The following is a 21,977-nucleotide window of genomic DNA, read 5'->3' as shown; positions in this document are numbered from 1 at the left end:
CATAGGAACTTTGGGTAACACTTAACAACAATAATTAACAGTACCATATTTTTTGCACTATAAGGTGCACTGGATTATAAGGCACACTATGCAACACTAGTAAGGAACAGGGGTGTCGCCATATTTTTTTCCAGAGTTAAACCAAGTAAATAAGTAAAAAATCTAATTTGTAAAAAAAAAAAAAACTTTTTCTTTTAAAATCAAATGAGCCCTTGATGTTAATCTAATTGCAAAAGAGCTAGCACTTAGCGTATTTAGTGTATTTGGCTAATGCTAACACTGCTTTAGCAGTGCTAGCCGGGGTTAGCAGCAGACTACAGGTCAATAATACTCTAAAACTCTGAACGGTGAAAGAGCTAGCGCTTAGTGTGGTTAGCGGCTAATGCTAATGCTTCTCCAGCCTCAGTGCTGGAGAGCACTTATGGCAAGTGTTTGCTAGTTGGTTCCTATGCTGTGTCTAGGTGGTTCCTACAGTGTTGCTAGCTGGTTCCTATGGTGTTGCTAACTAGTTCCTATGGTGATGCTAGCTGGTTGCTTATGGTAAGTGTTTGCTAACTGGTTAATATGCTGTTACTAGCTGGATCCTATGGTGTTGCTAGCTGGTTTTGTGGTTTTGGTGCTAGCTGGTTCCTATGGTATTGCTAGATGGTTCCTATGGTGTTGCTAGTTGGTTGCTCATTGTAAGTGTTTGCTAACTGGTTCCTATGGTGTTGCTAACTGGTTAATATGCTGTTACTAGCTGGATCCTATGGTGTTGCTAGCTGGTTCTTATGGTGTTGCCAGGTGGTTTTTATAGTGTTGCTAGTTGGTTGCTTACTGTAAGTTTTTGCTAACTGGTTCCTATGGTGTTGCTAACTGGTCAACATGCTGTTACTATCTGGTTCCTATGATGTTGCTAGCTGGTTCTTATGGTGTTGCTAGCTGGTTCCTATGATGTTGCTAGCTGGTTCTTATGGTGTTGCTAGCTGGTTCCTATGATGTTGCTAGCTGGTTCTTATGGTGTTGCTAGCTGGTTCCTATGATGTTGCTAGCTGGTTCTTATGGTGTTGCTAGCTGGTTCCTATGATGTTGCTAGCTGGTTCTTATGGTGTTGCTAGCTGGTTCCTATGATGTTGCTAGCTGGTTCTTATGGTGTTGCTAGGTGGTTGCTTATAGTAAGTGGTTGTTAGCTGGTTCCTATGGTGTTGCTAGCTGGTTCTTATGGTGTTGCCAGGTGGTTTTTATAGTGTTGCTAGTTGGTTGCTTACTGTAAGTTTTTGCTAACTGGTTCCTATGGTGTTGCTAACTGGTCAACATGCTGTTACTATCTGGTTCCTATGATGTTGCTAGCTGGTTCTTATGGTGTTGCTAGCTGGTTCCTATGATGTTGCTAGCTGGTTCTTATGGTGTTGCTAGCTGGTTCCTATGATGTTGCTAGCTGGTTCTTATGGTGTTGCTAGCTGGTTCCTATGATGTTGCTAGCTGGTTCTTATGGTGTTGCTAGCTGGTTCCTATGATGTTGCTAGCTGGTTCTAATGGTGTTGCTAGGTGGTTGCTTATAGTAAGTGATTGTTAGCTGGTTCCTATAGTGTTGCTAGCTGGTTTCTCTGTTGGTGCTAGCACAAAATCTGGAGTTGGAATGATGTTAATAACTCAAAAACTGCCTGATTAGCTATGTGCTGTGCCAAACTTCTTCTAATAAGAAGAAAAATATAAATGTAATTAAATTTAACACATATAGTTAACCATAATTGAACATAATAATTTGATCAAAAAAATTAAGAGCTAAAGAGACTAAAGGGGAAATTGTATTTTTTCACCTCAATATTCAAGTGCTCTATTAAAGAGATATTTGCTCCTATCAGCAGAGAGAGCTTATAAATATGATCCATATTCACTCCAGAGTTCGACTCGACTTCAAAGTAAAGATCAGATACACACTGGGTTTAGGGTGGATTTGACAGCCTGTCTAAATATCTTCCTTACATGGTCTTATCATACAGACAGGCAGAAAAAGAGAGATATAAAGAGAGATGGATGAACAGAAAGAGAGAGAGAGATGTCTCAGAGTGGTGGCGTCTTCAAGGCTTTGGCCCAATCATCTGGAAATCTCTGCTCTGGGTTGTTAGGATGACCCTCCCTCTCCCCCATCAATCAGCATGATGCTAGTCAATATATATATATATATATATATATATTGACTGATATAACAGGACTGGAATTAGTGTTCTCCTCCAAGCGTGTTTAACTGTCCACTGATGATTCAGTTCTGGCTGTGTGTTATGGAAATAACATGAATTTCGGATGAAAATCAGGTTAGATTAATACAATTAAAGGTAGATAAGATAGAAATATAAGAAGAGAAGAGTTAAAAGAAGAGACAATACAAGAAAAAAATAATACTTTAAGAGAACAGACAAAACAAAATGTATGTAAAAGCAAGAAGAGACTAAAAGAGAAGAGATACACGAAGAGACAAGAAAAGACAACAAATGATAAATACTTTAACAACAGATTCCCAACAGACAATGCGAAAGATAGACAAAATAAAAATATATAAAAGACCAGACGCAAAAAAATTGAAGCAGAGGTACAAGAAGTGCAGAAACAAAAGAAAGACGAAGACAAAAGAAAAGAGAAATAATGGAAAGATTGGGCATGATGAAAATAAATACGTTAAGAGTGGAGACACTCTAAGAAAAACTCTAAGAGAACAGAGAAGACAAAACATATGAAGAAAAAAAGAGAAAAAAGATTAGAAGAGATAATGAGGTGAAAAAAGAGACAAGAAAAGACAGGAAAAGAATAATGTAAAAGAATAGACAAGACAAAAGATATTAAAAAGCAAGACGATGCAAAAAGGTAAGAGATAAAAGACAAGATGAAAAAAGACAAGGGAAGATACAAATGCAGACACAAAAAAGAAAGACAGAAGATAAAAGATAAAAGAAGAGACAAAACACGAAAATACAAGTAAAGATACGAGAAGTGCAGAAACAAGGAGTAAGGAAGACAAAAGATAAAAGAGGAGGAGGGACAAGAAGAAAAAACATACTGAAAGAGAAAAGACAATAGATACAAAATGAGAAGAGATAATGAGATAAAAGAAGAGACAAGAAAATCACAAATACTCTAAAACAACAGACAAGACACAAGATATGAAACAAGAAGAGGAAAAAGGGAAAAGATAAAAGTCAAGACAAAAAAATCAAGCCAAGATTTGAGAAGCCAAGAATTAAAAGAGAGAGGATGACAGAAGAAATGAGATATAATAGAGAAAAGACAAGAAGAAAATAAATAGTGTAAGAGAAACAACAATTGATGAAAAAAGAGAAGAGGCTAGATGAGAAGAGATAAACGGTAACAAGATAAAACAAGAGACAAGTAAAAAACAAGAGTATATGTACAAGAACATGAGAGATAAAGAAGAGAGGAAAGATCAGATCAGATAAAAGAAAGGGAGACAAGATACAAAAGAAGATACATAAAGAACAAGAGGAGAAAAGAGAAGGTTAAAGAGATAAGATTCTAAGAAATAAGAGAAGAAACAAGATGAAAAGAAGCCAAAGGGCATACAGTAAGAGAGAAAACAAAGCAAGAAAGTACAAGAAGAGAAGAAAACTGATACAGTAACAACATAAAAGGAAAATCAAAAGAGAGGAGAGAAGAATAAGAATAGAAACAGAAAAACTGAAAAAATGAGAGTGATTTCACATCCATCATGTTTGGTCCTGACCTTCAGTCTTCTTAGTTTCCAGAATGTGAAAGGGGGACCAAACAAACCCCGGTCCAGACCAACGGACATAATCTGATCCATCAAAAAGAGGTGATTTTATTCTGAACTGGCACTTTTCTAGATAATTCAGATTTTCAAACCAATTACAGGACGTTGAGTCAGGCTATCATCACCCATTAAACAAAAGAATAATTCAGAAATGTACAGAATGTAACAAAAACAGGGATCTTAGGTAAGTCACCCGTAGCTGTGTGAATAAAGCCCCTTGAAATTGAACTGCTTGTATTCTTCCTGCATTAGAATCCTGGTTTTATTCCTCCGCTTTATCTCACTAATTGATCATTATTCTTAAACTGAATGGCCCTGCAGAGCAAAGGCATTATCTAATTAATTGCCGATGTGGTTGATGACTCCAATTACACCCTCACATCTTTATTAAAACTTCTCTATATTACACTGCATCCTCCACCGCCCGCCTCCATCCGTCCTGCCCACCACCATCCGTCCTCCCCACCACCATCCGTCCTACCGTCCGCACTGCAGTACTGACTGATCTACTCACCAGACCCTCCGTCTCTGTCTGAACATAGGGGGCACCTGAACAGAGAGAATGAAAGAGAGGCATACATTTTCTGTTCAACTAGGGTATGTTCATGCTCCCTATATCACCCGAAACTACCCTATAGCCCCCTAGACTTTCCTTATATCAACCGATACTTACCTATAGTCCCCTATACTGTCTCTACATCACCCGATACTACCCTATAACCCCCGATACTTACCTATAGTCTCCTATACTGTCTCTACATCACCCAATACTACCCTATAACACCCGATACTTACCTATAGTCCCCTATACTGTCTCTATATCACCCAATACTACCCTATAACCCCGATACTTACCTATAGTCCCCTATACTATCTCTATATCACCCAATACTACCCTATAACACCCGATACTTACCTATAGTCCCCTATACTGTCTCTACATCACCTGATACTACCCTATAACACCCAATACTTACCTATAGTCCCCTATACTGTCTCTACATCACCTGATACTACCCTATAACACCCAATACTTACCTATAGTCCCCTATACTGTCTCTACATCACCCGATACTACCCTATAACACCCCATACTTACCTATAGTCCCCTATACTGTCTCTACATCACCTGATACTACCCTATAACACCCAATACTTACCTATAGTCCCCTATACTGTCTCTACATCACCTGATACTACCCTATAACCCCGATACTTACCTATAGTCCCCTATACTATCTCTATATCACCCAATACTACCCTATAACACCCGATACTTACCTATAGTCCCCTATACTGTCTCTACATCACCTGATACTACCCTATAACACCCAATACTTACCTATAGTCCCCTATACTGTCTCTACATCACCCGATACTACCCTATAACACCCCATACTTACCTATAGTCCCCTATACTGTCTCTACATCACCTGATACTACCCTATAACACCCAATACTTACCTATAGTCCCCTATACTGTCTCTACATCACCTGATACTACCCTATAACCCCGATACTTACCTATAGTCCCCTATACTATCTCTATATCACCCGATACTACCCTATAACACCCGATACTTACCTATAGTCCCCTATACTGTCTCTACATCACCCTATAACACCCGATACTTACCTATAGTTCCCTATACTGTCTCTACATCACCCGATACTACCCTATAACACCCGATACTTACCTATAGTCCCCTATACTGTCTGTGACAGAACAAACAAATTAGTTTTCAGCCCTGTTCTGTCCCTGCTGTAATTTTCTCAGTGCATACACATACACAGCTATTTTTTCCATTTAATACTAATTCCCCCTTTTAAAAGTTTAACATTCTGCTAGCTTGGTACATTTAACATATTTTACAGTTAAAAGTATGCTACTGGGAACACATTTCTGTTTAAATAGCTGCCGGTACAATTTTTGCATTTCATACACTCACCTGTACTCTCTTCCTGGTCTGGCAAAGGGCCCTACAATTGTTTTAGCTGCCCTTATATAGGGCCTGAGCAAATTTGGGGGCATGCTCACTGGGCCCATTTTGGGCCATACCATTTTGAGGGGGTTCTTTAGGGATTTGAAATATTTTAATTATTCTTTCCTTTTCTTATTTTCATGTTTATTATATTGGATTGTGGCCTATGACATGAATAATGATTATTTTGAGAATGTATTTTTCCATTGTCTGTTAATTTGATTTATTGTTTGTTTTGTTTATAATTGTATCCCCCTGCAATGGAAAATCTGTTGGTTTTGGCTGGGTTGGGTAGACCAGTGGTGGCCTATTTAAGGCCTCATTTCATGTTGGATAGATGGATGGTTAAGGTTGAGATATGGTATGGTTGGTTGTCGTGTGAACCAATGTACGACTTAAGGAATATGTTGATTCCTTATGTAAATTTTTGTAAATAGATTTTGCTTTGTTTATTTTTTTTTGGTTTTCTTTTTTTGTTTTCTTTTGGTATTTTTCTGCATTTGTGCACCTTCACCAAATAAATTCACTTGCACTGGATGTGCTACTGCAGTTGCCATCATTTTTTCATTCAACCCACAACCTTTTTTCGGCACAACTACCCGCACCTATAAGTAAGGTGTGACAGATGGTGGCAGTGGTGGGATGGCAACACGCAGGACAGTGAAGGTGCCGAAGAGAACTGGTCTTCGTTCACAGAAGGTGGTTCCTGTAAAGACCAAAGCTCCTTTTACAGGATCAGACACAGATGAACCGTGGGACACAATGGACTCAGAGGGGGAATACACAGCCCAGGGTGCACGTCCAAAGGCACGGGATCGTCCACCTGCTGAGCCGCACAAGTCATCTGGAGTGTCTGAACTTACAGCGCTTCTGGGCCAGTTTCTCTCCACCCAGCAGAACCGAGAGGAGAGGCTACTTCACGAGTTCCGTGAGTTGAGAACAAGCCTTTCAAAACCACACCTACAACCAGATGAGATGAGCATTAATCCAGGTGCTCCTGCTGCAGCTGGGACTTCAAGGTCTTCAGTGACTTTGTTGTCTGCAGATGACCAGAGTCCCAGAGTGCCTCTTCCCACACCAGCACCCAGACGGCCTCGTCCCTTGGATCTCCCGGAGTTTCCAGAGCCAGTTCCACAACTGGCACAGGGTTTTCACCCTGCAGCAGTTCTCAGCCAGAGACCCAGAGACATTTACCGGACTGAGCCAAAAATGCCCACTTTCCAGGCTGGGGAGGACATTGAGAATTATCTTCTCCGTTTTGAACGTCTGGCAAGGACTTGGGAATGGCCAGTTCAAGAATGGGCTTGCCGGCTTGTTCCGTTGTTGACGGGCAAGGCTCTTGAGGCATATACGTCCATGGATGAGGACTTGTCAAACTCGTATCCAGACCTGAGGGAGGCACTGCTTGCAAAGTTTGACATATCCTGCGAGACTTATCGTCAGCGCTTCAGGGGGAGGTTCACCCCAGCAGGAGAGATACCCAAGGAGACATACCAACGTCTCAAAGGACTTTATCGTCGCTGGATTAAACCAGAACTGCATACCAAAGAAGAGATCGGGGAGTTCATCATACTGGAACAGTTGTTGCGCGTTCTACCAACAGATGTCCGCACCTGGGTCCAGGAGCATGAGCCAGCAAATGGACTGATTGCTGCACAGTTGGCTCAACAGTACTTGAATGCACGACGAGGACTGCCTTGTTCTTCATCAAGACCACAGAGGGACCCAAGACCTACTGAAGGTACTGTCAGCCCTTCTCCAGAGCATGGACCACCTAAAGACATGCGAGATGGACAGAAAACAAAAGGTACCTTGATTTGTTTTTATTGTCGGCAGCAAGGACATAAGGCATCTGTATGTCCTCTTAAAAGACCTAAACTGTCAAGCTACTGTTATGTGCCAAGAGAGGGGGACATTTTCTTATCAGACAGAGGGGAAGCAGTAATAACTGAGCCTAGAGATTTTGTTTCCAGCAGTTTGGGAAATTCTACTGACATTTCTGTATTGGTTAATGATCAACCTTTACAAGCTATGTTGGATACTGGGAGTGCTGTGACCTTGGTAAAGGGGGATTTTTTGCCACCTAGTCTGATTGACCATTCTGTGTTGACCAAAATACAATGTGTACATGGTGATGTAAAATGTTATCCTACAGCTGATGTAACTCTTGAGGTTTCTGAGAATGTGTTTCTTTTGCGGGTGGGAGTGGTTAATGACTTGCCCAAAGACATGGTGATTGGCAGGGACTTGCCTGTCTTGGCTGAATTGTTAGAAGAAGCCCAGTCCCCTGTTAATGTCTCCTGCCCAGTGTTAACACGTTCCCAAACCAGAGATGGTATTGAGCCACTTCCTTCTGTGTCTGATAGCCTGTTTGAGGGTGGGAAGGAGGGCCCAAAAAAGTCACGTCAGAAACGTCGTCTTGAGAAAGCTTTAGGATCACCCACACATCTACCAAACACCACACACCTTAATACTGGTCAGTGGCAGGTCCCCACAAACATAGACACTCTTCAGAGAGAGGACCCTTCCCTTGCTCCCTTGTATGCCCAAGTAGGACAGGATGATAGCACTGGGTCATTTACCTGTAAAGACAGATACATTCTAGAGAATAACATCCTTTACTTGGCAGATTCCCCTGACAAACGTATGGTTGTTCCCACAAATTGCAGACCTTTGGTTCTACACCTTGCACACACTATTCCATGGGCAGGTCACCTGGGACAGAACAAAACTTACCTTAGGATTAGCCGTCGCTTCTACTGGCCTTCTATGTATTCTGACGTCCAGAAATACTGTAGTTCATGCCCTGAATGTCAAAAAACCAGCCACATTCGACATACTGACAGAGCACCTCTGCAGCCTATGCCCATTATTGCCACACCTTTCAGACGTGTAGCCATGGATATCGTAGGTCCTCTTGAAAAGAGTAGTTCTGGCTTTAGGTACATCTTAGTTGTGTGTGATTACTCCACCAGATTTCCTGAGGCTTTTCCTCTGCGCTCTATCACCACCCCCAAGGTAATCTCTGCACTAGTGCAATTCTTCTCCAGGGTGGGGTTTCCTGACGAAATCCTCACTGACCAAGGCACAAACTTTACCTCTCGACTTATGTCCCAATTCCACCAGCATCTGGGAATCACCGGAATTCGCACATCACCCTACCACGCTCAAACTGATGGCCTTGTTGAACGGTTCAATCAGACCCTGAAATCCATGTTAAAAAAGTTTGTGTCAGACACTGGAAAAGACTGGGACAAGTGGTTGCCCTTCCTGCTCTTTGCTTATCGTGAAGTACCTCAAGCTTCAACTGGGTTCTCACCATTCGAGCTCCTGTATGGGTGGTCTGTCCAGGGACCTCTTGACCTCTTGCACCACCAGTGGGAGAACCAGACAGAAGATGGTAAAGAGAGGGGCATTGTTGACTTTGTCTTGCAGATGAGAGATCGCCTGGAGTCCTATAGAGAGCAGGCCCGTCTTCACCTTGAGAAAGCTCAGCAAAAACAGAAAACATGGTATGACCAGAAAGCTCGTCTGCGTGAATTCAAACCTGGTCAGAAGATTCTGTTGCTGCTTCCTACCTCTTCCAACAAGCCTCTGGCAAAATGGCAAGGTCCATTTGAGGTCCTGAAGAAGCAAGGACCTGTGACCTATGAAGTGCTTCATCCTGAGAAGGGAAAGAAAACACAAACATATCATGTGAATCTGATGAGAGAATGGAAGGATCGAAAAGAACCAAACCTTGCCCTGTTGGTCCAGCATGTAGAGGAGGACGGTGAAGATGCGGTGGATCAGCTTCCCTCTTGGAGATCTTCATGTGAGCCATGTCTGCGCCATTTGACTGCTCAGCAACAAAATGGTTTAACCCTGGTATTTTACCGTCATCCCTCCATTTTCCAAACAAGACCTGGATGCACTAACATGGCACAGCATTCCATTCATCTTAAAGATGACAGTCCAATCCGGCAAAGACCTTATAGAGTACCTGAAAGGCTGCTTGAACCTCTTAAGGCTGAGATTCAGACGATGCTGGATCTAGGGGTCATTGAGCCCTCTGAAAGTGAATGGTGTAGCCCAATAGTGACTGTTCCAAAGCCTGATGGGTCTCTACGGGTGTGCATTGATTTCAGGAAGATCAACGCTGTTTCAAGGTTTGATGCATACCCAATGCCACGAATTGATGACCTGTTGGAAAGGCTTGGGCATGCTCAGTTCATTACAACCCTTGACCTATGCAAAGGTTATTGGCAGGTTCCTTTGGCTAAGGAATCTCGGGAATATACAGCATTCCGAACACCACTGGGGCTCTTCCAGTTCACTGTTATGCCCTTCGGACTACATGGTGCTCCAGCGACATTTCAAAGATTAATGGACCGTGTTTTAAGAGGCTGTGAAGATTACTGCTCCGCATACCTTGACGATGTGGTGATCTTCAGCAAGAGTTGGGATGAACATCTTAAGCATGTTGACGCTGTCCTTGAACACATTGCTGAAGCTGGGTTGACACTTAATGTGAACAAGTGTAAGTGGGGTCAGTTGGAAACCCAGTACCTTGGATATCAGGTGGGGAGGGGCTTGATCCAACCGCAAGTGGACAAGGTGGAAGCCATTAGGAAAAGTTCTCGTCCCCACACCAAGAAACAGGTACGCTCTTTCCTTGGCTTGGTTGGCTGGTACCGTCGACTCATTCCCCAATTTGCCACTATTGCTGCCCCACTTACTGGACTGACCCTCAAGTGTGAAAAGAATCCAGTTCGATGGACAGACGATTGTGAACGATCCTTCACAGCTCTTAAGGAAGCACTGTGCTCCAAACCAGTTCTGATCAGCCCAAACTTTTCCAGGCCATTCACGGTGCAAGTTGACGCTTCAGCAGTTGGAATTGGTGCTGTCTTACTGCAAGGTACTGAAGGTCAAGAACAACCTGTGTTGTACCTCAGTCGGAAGCTGTTGCAGAGAGAGACAAGATATTCCACAGTGGAAAAGGAAGCACTTGCTATTAAATGGGCCTTGGAGAGTCTTCGTTATTATCTGCTGGGAAGAGAATTCATTTTAGAAACTGACCACAAAGCTCTGACTTGGATACAGTCAATGAAAGACCACAACTCACGCATCACTAGGTGGTACTTGGCGCTGCAGCCTTTTGTGTTTCGAATTCGTCATAGAAGCGGACGACAAAACATCATGGCAGATTACCTTTCCCGATTGCCCACGTTGTGCAATCCAGGAGGGGTGGAGGGTGATGTGACAGAACAAACAAATTAGTTTTCAGCCCTGTTCTGTCCCTGCTGTAATTTTCTCAGTGCATACACATACACAGCTATTTTTTCCATTTAATACTAATTCCCCCTTTTAAAAGTTTAACATTCTGCTAGCTTGGTACATTTAACATATTTTACAGTTAAAAGTATGCTACTGGGAACACATTTCTGTTTTAATAGCTGCCGGTACAATTTTTGCATTTCATACACTCACCTGTACTCTCTTCCTGGTCTGGCAAAGGGCCCTACAATTGTTTTAGCTGCCCTTATATAGGGCCTGAGCAAAATTGGGGGCATGCTCACTGGGCCCATTTTGGGCCATACCATTTTGAGGGGGTTCTTTAGGGATTTGAAATATTTTAATTATTCTTTCCTTTTCTTATTTTCATGTTTATTATATTGGATTGTGGCTTATGACATGAATAATGATTATTTTGAGAATGTATTTTTCCATTGTCTGTTAATTTGATTTATTGTTTGTTTTGTTTATAATTGTATCCCCCTGCAATGGAAAATCTGTTGGTTTTGGCTGGGTTGGGTAGACCAGTGGTGGCCTATTTAAGGCCTCATTTCATGTTGGATAGATGGATGGTTAAGGTTGAGATATGGTATGGTTGGTTGTCGTGTGAACCAATGTACGACTTAAGGAATATGTTGATTCCTTATGTAAATTTTTGTAAATAGATTTTGCTTTGTTTATTTTTTTTGGTTTTCTTTTTTTGTTTTCTTTTGGTATTTTTCTGCATTTGTGCACCTTCACCAAATAAATTCACTTGCACTGGATGTGCTACTGCAGTTGCCATCATTTTTTCATTCAACCCACAACCTTTTTTCGGCACAACTACCCGCACCTATAAGTAAGGTGTGACACTGTCTCTACATCACCCGATACTACCCTATAACCCCCGATACTTACCTATAGTCCCCTATACTGTCTCTACATCACCCGATACTACCCTATAACCCCCAATACTTACCTATAGTTCCCTATACTGTCTCTACATCACCCGATACTACCCTATAACACCCGATACTTACCTATAGTTCCCTATACTGTCTCTACATCACCCGATACTACCCTATAACCCCCGATACTTACCTATAGTCCCCTATACTGTCTCTACATCACCCGATACTACCCTATAACCCCCGATACTTACCTATAGTCCCCTATACTGTCTCTACATCACCCGATACTACCCTATAACCCCCAATACTTACCTATAGTTCCCTATACTGTCTCTACATCACCCGATACTTACCTTTATCACCCGATACTTACCTATAGTCCCCTATACTGTCTCTACATCACCCGATACTACCCTATAACACCCGATACTTACCTATAGTCCCCTATACTGTCTCTACATCACCCGATACTACCCTATAACACCCGATACTTACCTATAGTTCCCTATACTGTCTCTACATCACCCGATACTACCCTATAACACCCGATACTTACCTATAGTCCCCTATACTGTCTCTACATCACCCGATACTACCCTATAGCCCCGATACTTACCTATAGTCCCCTATACTGTCTCTACATCACCCGATTCTACCCTATAACACCCGATACTTACCTATAGTTCCCTGTAATCTCTACATCACCCGATACTACCCTATAACACCCGATACTTACCTATAGTCCCCTATACTGTCTCTACATCACCCGATACTACCCTATAGCCCCGATACTTACCTATATCACTCAATATCTACCTACAGTCCCCTATACTATCTACATCAACAGATACTTACCCATACCACTCGATATATACCTACAGTCCCTTATACTCTCTACATCAACCGATACTACCCTATAGTTCCCTATAGGCTCAGAACAGCCCAAGCAGATACCACAGTAACGCATACAGATACCAAAGCAACCCATACAAATATCACAGCAACCCTGTGATATAGGTAGTTCACATTTACTTATTTTATCCTAGATATTGTAGCTAAAGAGTTGTTGTAGCTAAGATATTGTAGCTAAAGCTGCTGCAATACTGCAGCAGCCTATACAGATACCACAGCAACCCATACAGATACCACACTACTAGGGTTGCAACGGTATGAGATTTTCACGGTATGATAACCGTCTCAGAAAATACCGCGGTATCACGGTTATCATGGTATCACAGTTTGTTACATATATTATTAAACTGACCCTTAAAGAAATTACAACAAAGGTTTTTTGTTCAATTAACTATTTATTGTAGAAACTACACCATCAGGTGAAGGAAACCATGTTTTTCCACTACTCTTAAGGGCATTAAGATTGTATATATAAAAAAAAAATAAAAAAATTTATATATATATATATATATATATATATATATATATATATATATATATATATACACACACTACATGTCCTCTAAGAAGTAAAGATCCTGTATTTAAAATATTCAGTACAATTATTTAAGTTTAAATTATTTAATATCTGATAAACTGAGCCTGGGTCAGTGTCTGATCAACAACTGTTGTAAACGTCCGTTTTACTGCCAAGTTGGTATATAACCAGATACTGCAGAAAGAGGGGATTTATTTCTGAGTCTGGTTTTAACATATGAAAAACAGGCACGTCAGAATTTGAAAATGAACGCATGTAAATGAATGGCGTCTTTCACATCCAGTCCGGCCAGGACCTTTACACGGACACGTGAATCCATCGTAGCACGCACTTCACGCCTGTACCTGCGTGCCCAAATTTCGGATAACTCAGCGCTTTTGCGGGCGCTTACCGCATGGGTTGTGCACGACTACAAAGAGGTTTTATTTAGGTTCAGATTAAAATTATAAACTAAACACATACTTTGCGCTGCACGGCGGGGTGGTGTTCTCGGAGATGGGAGAACAGGTTTGACGTATGTCCACCTTTAGCTGTGACTTTACGGCCACATTGATTACAAATCGGATAACCATCCTCGGGTGCGTTCGGCGGGTATCTGAAATAGTCCCACACTGCTGATTTTAGTTTAGCCTTGTTTTAGGCGGACGGAGATTTGTTTAGTCCGATGCACTTTCTGCCGTTCTCACCGCTCTGTGCTGGAGGGCTGAGCAGCTGAAAGCGGAGCAGAGTTGCGCATGCGCGGGTGAGTTTCTCCGCTGGCTTGCCTTTTACCGGTAATAAGCAAACACACACGGTATGATAACCGTGCATTTTAATACCATGGTATACCGTGAAACCGGTTACCACTGCAACACTACACACAACCCATGCAGATACCACAGCAACCCATACAGCAACCAAAGAACCCATACAGATACCGCAGCAGCCCATACAGATACCACACAACCCATGCAGATACCACAGCACTCCATGCAGATATCACAGCAACCCATACAGATACCCAGGGCCGCCGCTCTGCATACGCAGACAACGCAGCCAGCGTTAGGCCTCAACCATTTTGCAGTTGCAGGGAGCCAAATTGACTGAGAATGAAATGTGTTGAAATTATGACATTATTAAATTTAAAACCCAATGTGAATTATTTATGATACGCTCATCTTTTTTGTCTTTAAACATTGCATGGGGCACCTACTCTACTACTTAAAAGCGGCACGTTATTATTTTTGTGCATAATATAATGCCCCCACCCCTATTGCCTGAAATGGCACGGCTCGGTTTGCTCTGTTGGTTGTTGCCAGATGTGACATTTTCCAGTCAAATAAATAATCAAAAAATGCATGGAGGCGCTAAATCTTGCGCATGTTTAACCATTTTTAAAGTGTATGTGGCCATTCTATACAAAAACTTGTCCAGTGCAATATTTGTGTAAGTTAAAAACTTAAAATAAAATAAACAAATAGGATGAAAAATCGTAACTTATCTGGCAACCTTAGTCCTAACTAAAGTAGCAACGCTACTTGAGTTTGGCAGGAGACAAGTTCACCGCGCGAAGTTGCTACTAAATGGTAATTCAACTATGAAGCGACGGTTTGAGTCTGGAGCTGAGAAGAAGAAAAAGAAGCAGAAAGATGAGGCCCATGCATCCCTTTCTGGTGAGTAACTTCGATGATAAAGGTTTAAATAGTTTTGATTACTTCATGTTCAGTGGTGTTGCCTGAGCTAGTTACGTTGGCTTTGCTGATTTGGTAGCTTTAAACGCTTAACTAGAAACTAATCTGGGTATTGCAAGGCACGTGGCACGTTTGCAAATAGTAGCAGTGTAGTTTGAAGATTTTTAGTGACTTTAATAAAAAATTAATAAACAGAGTAGCCTACCTATTGACTAATGCCGTCAGTGCACTATCCAAATAGTCTGTATGACAGCAGGATCAGACAGCTCTATAGATTTTGACAGGCTGATATAAATACACCACGAATATAAACGATAATTTCATAACCTTTAAGGCTGGCTTGTGTAAATGACGTGTCCACTGCTTAAAATAGACATGCATCGTTTCATTTATTATTTATACATTATAAATAGTACTCTTGTGCTGTTCTTCACTGTTATTGGCCTTACTTATAACGTTGTAATTTTGCGTAAACCTTTTGTGTTTGTGTGTGTGTGTGTTTTTTTTTTTTTTTTTTTTTTTTTTTTTTGGGGGGGGGGGGGGCCTCCCTGACCAGTTATGCTTAGGGCCTCCAAAACCTTAGCAGCGGCCCTGCAGATACCACAGCACTCCATGCAGATATCACAGCAACCCATACAGATTCCACAGCAACCCACACTGTATATGCTATACATAGGACAACTTTTTATTACATATACAAAACTTACATATACATATGTATAAGATATGTATGACCCCACATTCTTCTCCAATGCATGAAAACAAAACTGCGTTTGTGTGTGTGTGTGTGTGTGTGTGTGTGTGTGTGTGTGTGTGTGTGTCGGGTGGTCCCCTATCCCTGCAGCCTTCAGCCCAGGTGTGTGTGTACGCTAACTTTCATTACATCGAGATTGGCCAGGTGTGTGTGCACATGGGAGATTTCATTACCGCGAGATTGCTTTCTCAGACGCACGTCACACACACATACACACACACACACACACACTCTCAGAGAGCAGGCGAGCACACAGCTGGCGGGCCGACGCGCTTTTCTATCTCCATTTCCATTGCGAAAGAGAATCGGCACGGTGGCTTATCTGCATACGGCATCAGATCAGTCTGAGGACAGGAGGAGGAGGAGGAATTTTCCTTTAAAAAGACTTCAGTATTACTTTTAGAGAACTGTTGCTGCAGTTGTCCAGAGAATGGCATTAAGTCCACAGTAACTGCAAACAAAACCCTGTTCAAAAGACTCCAATTATTACGTATTATTCCATATTCAGAAGAGCAGGAGCTTCAGAAGACATCATTATCTGTAATTCCGTCTGTTCGGTTTAGCGTCTGCACTTGCTTTAGTAGTAGCTGACTGATTTAGATGGGCTTTAATACAAAGATCCAGTGGACTCTGAAGCACAGAGATGAGACGAGGTGAGAAAGAATAGATATACTGAGATAAAGTGAAGAGAAAGAGACAAGAACAAGAACAGCAGTAATAAGAGGAAAATAAGATAGATGAGACAGAGTGAGAAAAGAAAAGAAAATATTGGAATAAAGACCAGAAATGAGAAGGGAAGACAAGAACTAAGAAGATCAGAAACAAGAACAGAGTAGAGTAAGATGAGTGAGATGAGAAAAGAGCAGAGGAGCAGAGATTAAGAAAAGAGTAGACAAAATGAGAAGAAAAGGGAAGGGGCAAATAAAGAAGACCTGATGTGACAAGAGACCATAATAGAAGACACAAGATGAGAAGACAAACAACATAAGAAGAGACAAAATGAACTGGGAATAGAAGAGAAAAAGCATGATAGAGAAGAGCATGAGTGAGATAATAAACGAGAGAAAAGCAGAGATTAAAGAAATCAAATTTGATGAAATTAGAAGATACACGATGAGAAGAGACAACAAAAATTGAGAAGAAAAGAGATAACAAGAGACCATATTAGAAGAGTTGAGATTAGATGAGAAGACAGAGCATGAGAGAGACATGACAAAATGATAAGAGACAAGATAGGTAAATACAAGATGAAAAGAGATGAGAAAAAATAAGAGACAAAATGAAAGGAGTAGGGAAGAGGCAAATAAAAAAAACAGAGAAGAAACCATATAAGAAGAGACAAGATGAGAAGAAATTTAAGATATAATGAGAAATGAGCGAGATAAGACAAGACAAAATGAGAAGATACAAGATGAGAAGAAAAGAAAAGAGATAAGAGACAAAATGAAAAGAGTAGGGAAGAGGCAAATAAAGAAAACAGAGATGACAAGAGACCTTATTAGAAGAAAAAAATGAGAAGAAAGTTAAGAAACAATGACAAATGAGAGAGATAAAACAGGACAAAATGAGAAGAGACAAGATAGGATGATACAAGATGAGAAGGAAAGAGAAGAGATGAGAAAAGATAAGAGAATAACAAAAGTAAGATGAAAAAAACAGAAGAGCAGAGATGAAGAAGATACGATTAGACAAAATAAGAAGATACAAGATGAGAAGAGAAGAGATGACACGAGACCATATTAGAAGAGTCAAGACTACAAGAGATAAAATGAGAAGAGAGATGAGAAACTATGAGAAACGAGAGAGCATGGTAGAGATAAGACAAGACAAAATGAGAAGAGATAGGAAGATACAAGACAAGAAGGAAAAGGAAGAGATGAGAAAAGAAAAAGAGAAGAGCAGAGATTAAGAAGATAATATTTGACAAAATGAGAAAATACAAGATGAGAAGAGAAGAGATGAGGAAAACATAGAAGTAACATTTTGACAAAATGAGAAGGGAAGGGAAGAGAAGGGAAGGGACAAATAAAGAAGAACTGATATGACAAGAGACCATATTAGAAGAGACAAGATGAGAAGAGATAAAAGAAACAACATACGATGTGAGGAGAATAGACAGAATGGGCTGGAAAGAGAAAAGAAGAGCAGAGATAAAATGAGAAGATACAAGGTGAGAAAAGAAGAGACGAGAAATAGAGAACAGAGATGACAAAAGACCATATTAGACGAGTCAAGATTAGAAGAAACAAGATGAGAAACGAGAAATAAGAGAGATAAGACAAGACACAATGAGAAGAGACAAGAACCGAGAACCGAGGCGCTGGAAGATACAAGGCAAGAAGAAAAGAGAAGAGATGAGAAAAGATAAGAGACAAAATGAAAAGAGAAAAAACGAGACAAGGAAAATGGAGAAGAACCAAGATGACAAAAGACCATATTAAAAGATTCAAGATTAGAAGAGACCAGATGAGAAGAAAGATAAGAAACAATGAAAAATGAGAGAGACAAGACAATATTAGAACCATGTGAGAAGAGATAAAAGAAACAGAAGTGAAGAGATTAGACAGAATGAGAAGATACAAGATGAGAAGAGAAGGGAAGAGGCAAATAAAGAAGAATAGAGATGACAAGAGACCATATTAGAAGAGACAAGATGAGAAGAGATAAAAGAAACAACATAATGAGTAAGGAGAATAGACAGAATGGGCTGGAAAGAGAAAAGAAGAGCAGAGATAAAAAGATAAGCTTAGACAAAATGAGAAGATACAAGGTGAGAAGAGAAGAGACGAGAAATAGAGAACAGAGATGACATATTAGAAGAGTCAAGATTAGAAGAAACAAGATGAGAAACGAGAAAAGAGAGAGATAAGACAAGACAAAATGAGAAGAGACAAGAACCGAGAACCGAGGCGCTGGAAGATACAAGGCAAGAAGAAAAGAGAAGAGATGAGAAAAGATAAGAGACAAAATGAAAAGAGAAGAGACGGGACAAGGAAAATGGAGAAGAACCAAGATGACAAAAGAGGAGAAGATTAGAAGATTCAAGATTAGAAGAGACCAGTTGAGAAGAAAGATAAGAAACAATGATAAATGAGAGAGACAAGACAATATTAGAACCATATTAGAAGAGACAAGGTGAGAAGAGATAAAAGAAACAGAAGTGAAGAGATTAGACAGAATGAGAAGATACAAGATGAGAAGAGAAGGGAAGAGGCAAATAAAGAAGAACAGAGATGACAAGAGACCATATTAGAAGAGTTGAGATTAGAAGAAACAAGATGAGAAACTAGAAAATAGAGAGAGATAAGACAAGACATATTAGAAGAGACAAAATGAGAAGAGAAAAAAGAAACAACATAAGGAGTGAGGAGAATAGACAGAATGGGCTGGAAAGAGAAAAGAAGAGCAGAGATAAAAAGATAAGCTTAGACAAAATGAGAAGATACAAGGTGAGAAGAGAAGAGACGAGAAATAGAGAACAGAGATGACATATTAGAAGAGTCAAGATTAGAAGAAACAAGATGAGAAACGAGAAATAAGAGAGATAAGACAAGACAAAATGAGAAGAGACAAGAACCGAGGCGCTGGAAGATACAAGGCGAGAAGAAAAGAGAAGAGATGAGAAAAGATAAGAGACAAAATGAAAAGAGAAGAGACGAGACAAGGAAAATGGAGAAGAACCAAGATGACAAAAGACCATATTAGAAGATTCAAGATTAGAAGAGACCAGATGAGAAGAAAGATAAAAAACAATGATAAATGAGAGAGACAAGACAATATTAGAACCATATTAGAAGAGACAAGGTGAGAAGAGAAGGGAAGAGGCAAATAAAAAAGAACAGAAATGACAAGAGAACATATTAGAAGAGTTGAGATTAGAAGAAACGAGAAAAGAAAGAGATAAGACAAGACAAAATGAGAAGAGATTAGATAGGAAGATACAAAACGAGAAGAGATGAGATAAGATAAGAGACAAAATGAGAAAAGAGCAACAAAGCTGACAAGAGACCATATAAAAAAGAGAAGTGTCGAGATTAGCAGAGACGTTAGAAATGAAACTCAGAAGTGAAGGAAGGAGAAAAGTGAGCAGTAGAGACGAGCTGAGAGAGAAGTGAAACTTCACGCTGTCAGGATGATCACTGTTGTCTGATGGATGAGCGTAAAGACAGCACTGCTGGGACTGGGTTGTCATCAAACTGCTGTGTTAGATCAGCGGCGTCATCCGTCACTCTGAAATCTGCAGACTGTAGCCTCGCCGCCGCTCTGAGGGGAGGAGCCCCCGGCGCAGCGCCGCAAAGTGTTTAAGTGACAAAATCAGATTCTTGACCACTTTAGTCTTCTTCAGGGAGAGAGCTTAGCCCACACTCACCATCCATCCTGCAGCTGCAGCACGCGGGACATATTTACAGGAGGAAGCGAGGCGCTGATGGGGCTTTTTTAAAAAGCTTGATTTTGAAAAGGCTCGTTTTTTAAAAGAATGAAGGATGCGTTTTTTTATTTTTATTACCCAACCCACTCATTAGTGAAGACTAGGGTGAAGACTAGCACACACCTTTTTGAACTGCTGCTGATGCTATAGCATTGCCGAGTAGCATCACAGCACTAACGCTTGGAGGAAAGCGCAGCGACTCGGTTCTGATACATCAGCTCACAGACGCAGCCTTGTGCTGATCCACATCACCCTAGGAGTGATGAGGGGAAAGAGATGGGTACGCCATCTACTGTACCCACCCAAAGAGAGCAAGACCAATTGTCTCTCGGGGCTCCGGCAGCTGATGGCAAGCTGCATGAACAGGATTCAAACCAGCAATCTCCTGAGCTTGGAGACCCATTTTTCATTATTTTGACTATTTATCACATTCATAAGAGTTTGTTCTCAATTTATATTATTATTCCAGCTTCCACTACTTTTTATGCACAGGTTGGATTAAGTGATTTTAGTGAAAATTGGCATTTGATGGAAATGTGATTTTCCTGAATTTGCGAGAAGAGGACATTTGAGAAATTAACAGACAAAAACAGAAGAAAATATAAGACTTGACTACAAGAGAGCTGAAAGATAAAATAATAGAAGGAAAGATGATACAGAAAGAGAAGAGACAAAATGAGCTGAGAAGAGAACACAATGAGAGAGACGAGAACAGAATAAGAAAGAAGAGAATATAATAGTATAGAGAAGAGTCAAATAGAGACAAACAGAGATCATCATTATAACATTTTTGATGGTCTTTTTGTGATTGCAGTTGAAAATTCTTGAAATTCTTCTTTTTGGATTGACTCACCTTCATTTTTTCATTATTTAGTTGAGTAGTTGTTGCTTCTCATAATCTGGATTCGAACATTACTTAAATATTCACTATTCACTGTATACCTGTAACTCTACCTCTTCACTACTTTACACCTGATGCTCTCAAACACTTTATTAAGAGACAAGAAACTCAAGTAATTAACTCTTGATGAGTTCAGCACAGCTGTTAACTGAAAGCCTGAATTCCAGGAGACTCTACCTCATAAATCTGACTGAGAAAATTATTTTTAAATAATAAAAAAACACAATTTATTTAGACATTGACCCCTACTCTTTTATCAACATCATCATCAGTGTCGTCTCTATAAGACTGAAGATGTCTCTGTTTGCTGGTTTGGATCTTATCTGGTTGTCTCTCTTCAGGCTCTGCTGCTGGATTAGATGATCAAATTCTTAAACTGGATCTGATGTTGGATTAGATCGGACAGGTTCACAGCAGGGTAATGGGGTCACCAAACAACAGGATGCTAAATCAGATTATGTGGGTCACAGAGAGCACTGATAAAAGCTCCAGATTAAAGTGGAAATCCACTGAACTCTCCAGATTCTCTCCAGCATTCAAATACAGTCACTCTCAGAGCCTCTGGTGAGCAGCTTCAGCCTAGTGAATAAAAGTAGATTAAAGTATATTAAGCATTATGATGCTATAGTGCACTAAAGTGTTCTTGTAGCCACATTATTATTAATCAGTATATTTAAAGAGTGATAAAATGGAAAAAAAAAAAATTATATACTTTAATAGTACAAAAGTCTTACTTAAATTGTGCTAAGTGTACTTAACTGTACTAAAATGTACTTAAGTAACATTTAAACATATAAACTACTTCATGTATGTTACCCCATATTTTAAATATGCTTACAGTGAAATTATAATACATTTAAT

This window comes from Astyanax mexicanus, chromosome 9 (assembly GCF_023375975.1).
Source record: "Astyanax mexicanus isolate ESR-SI-001 chromosome 9, AstMex3_surface, whole genome shotgun sequence".
Lineage (NCBI taxonomy): Eukaryota > Metazoa > Chordata > Actinopteri > Characiformes > Acestrorhamphidae > Astyanax > Astyanax mexicanus.
Note: the sequence above shows the minus strand (reverse complement) of the source record.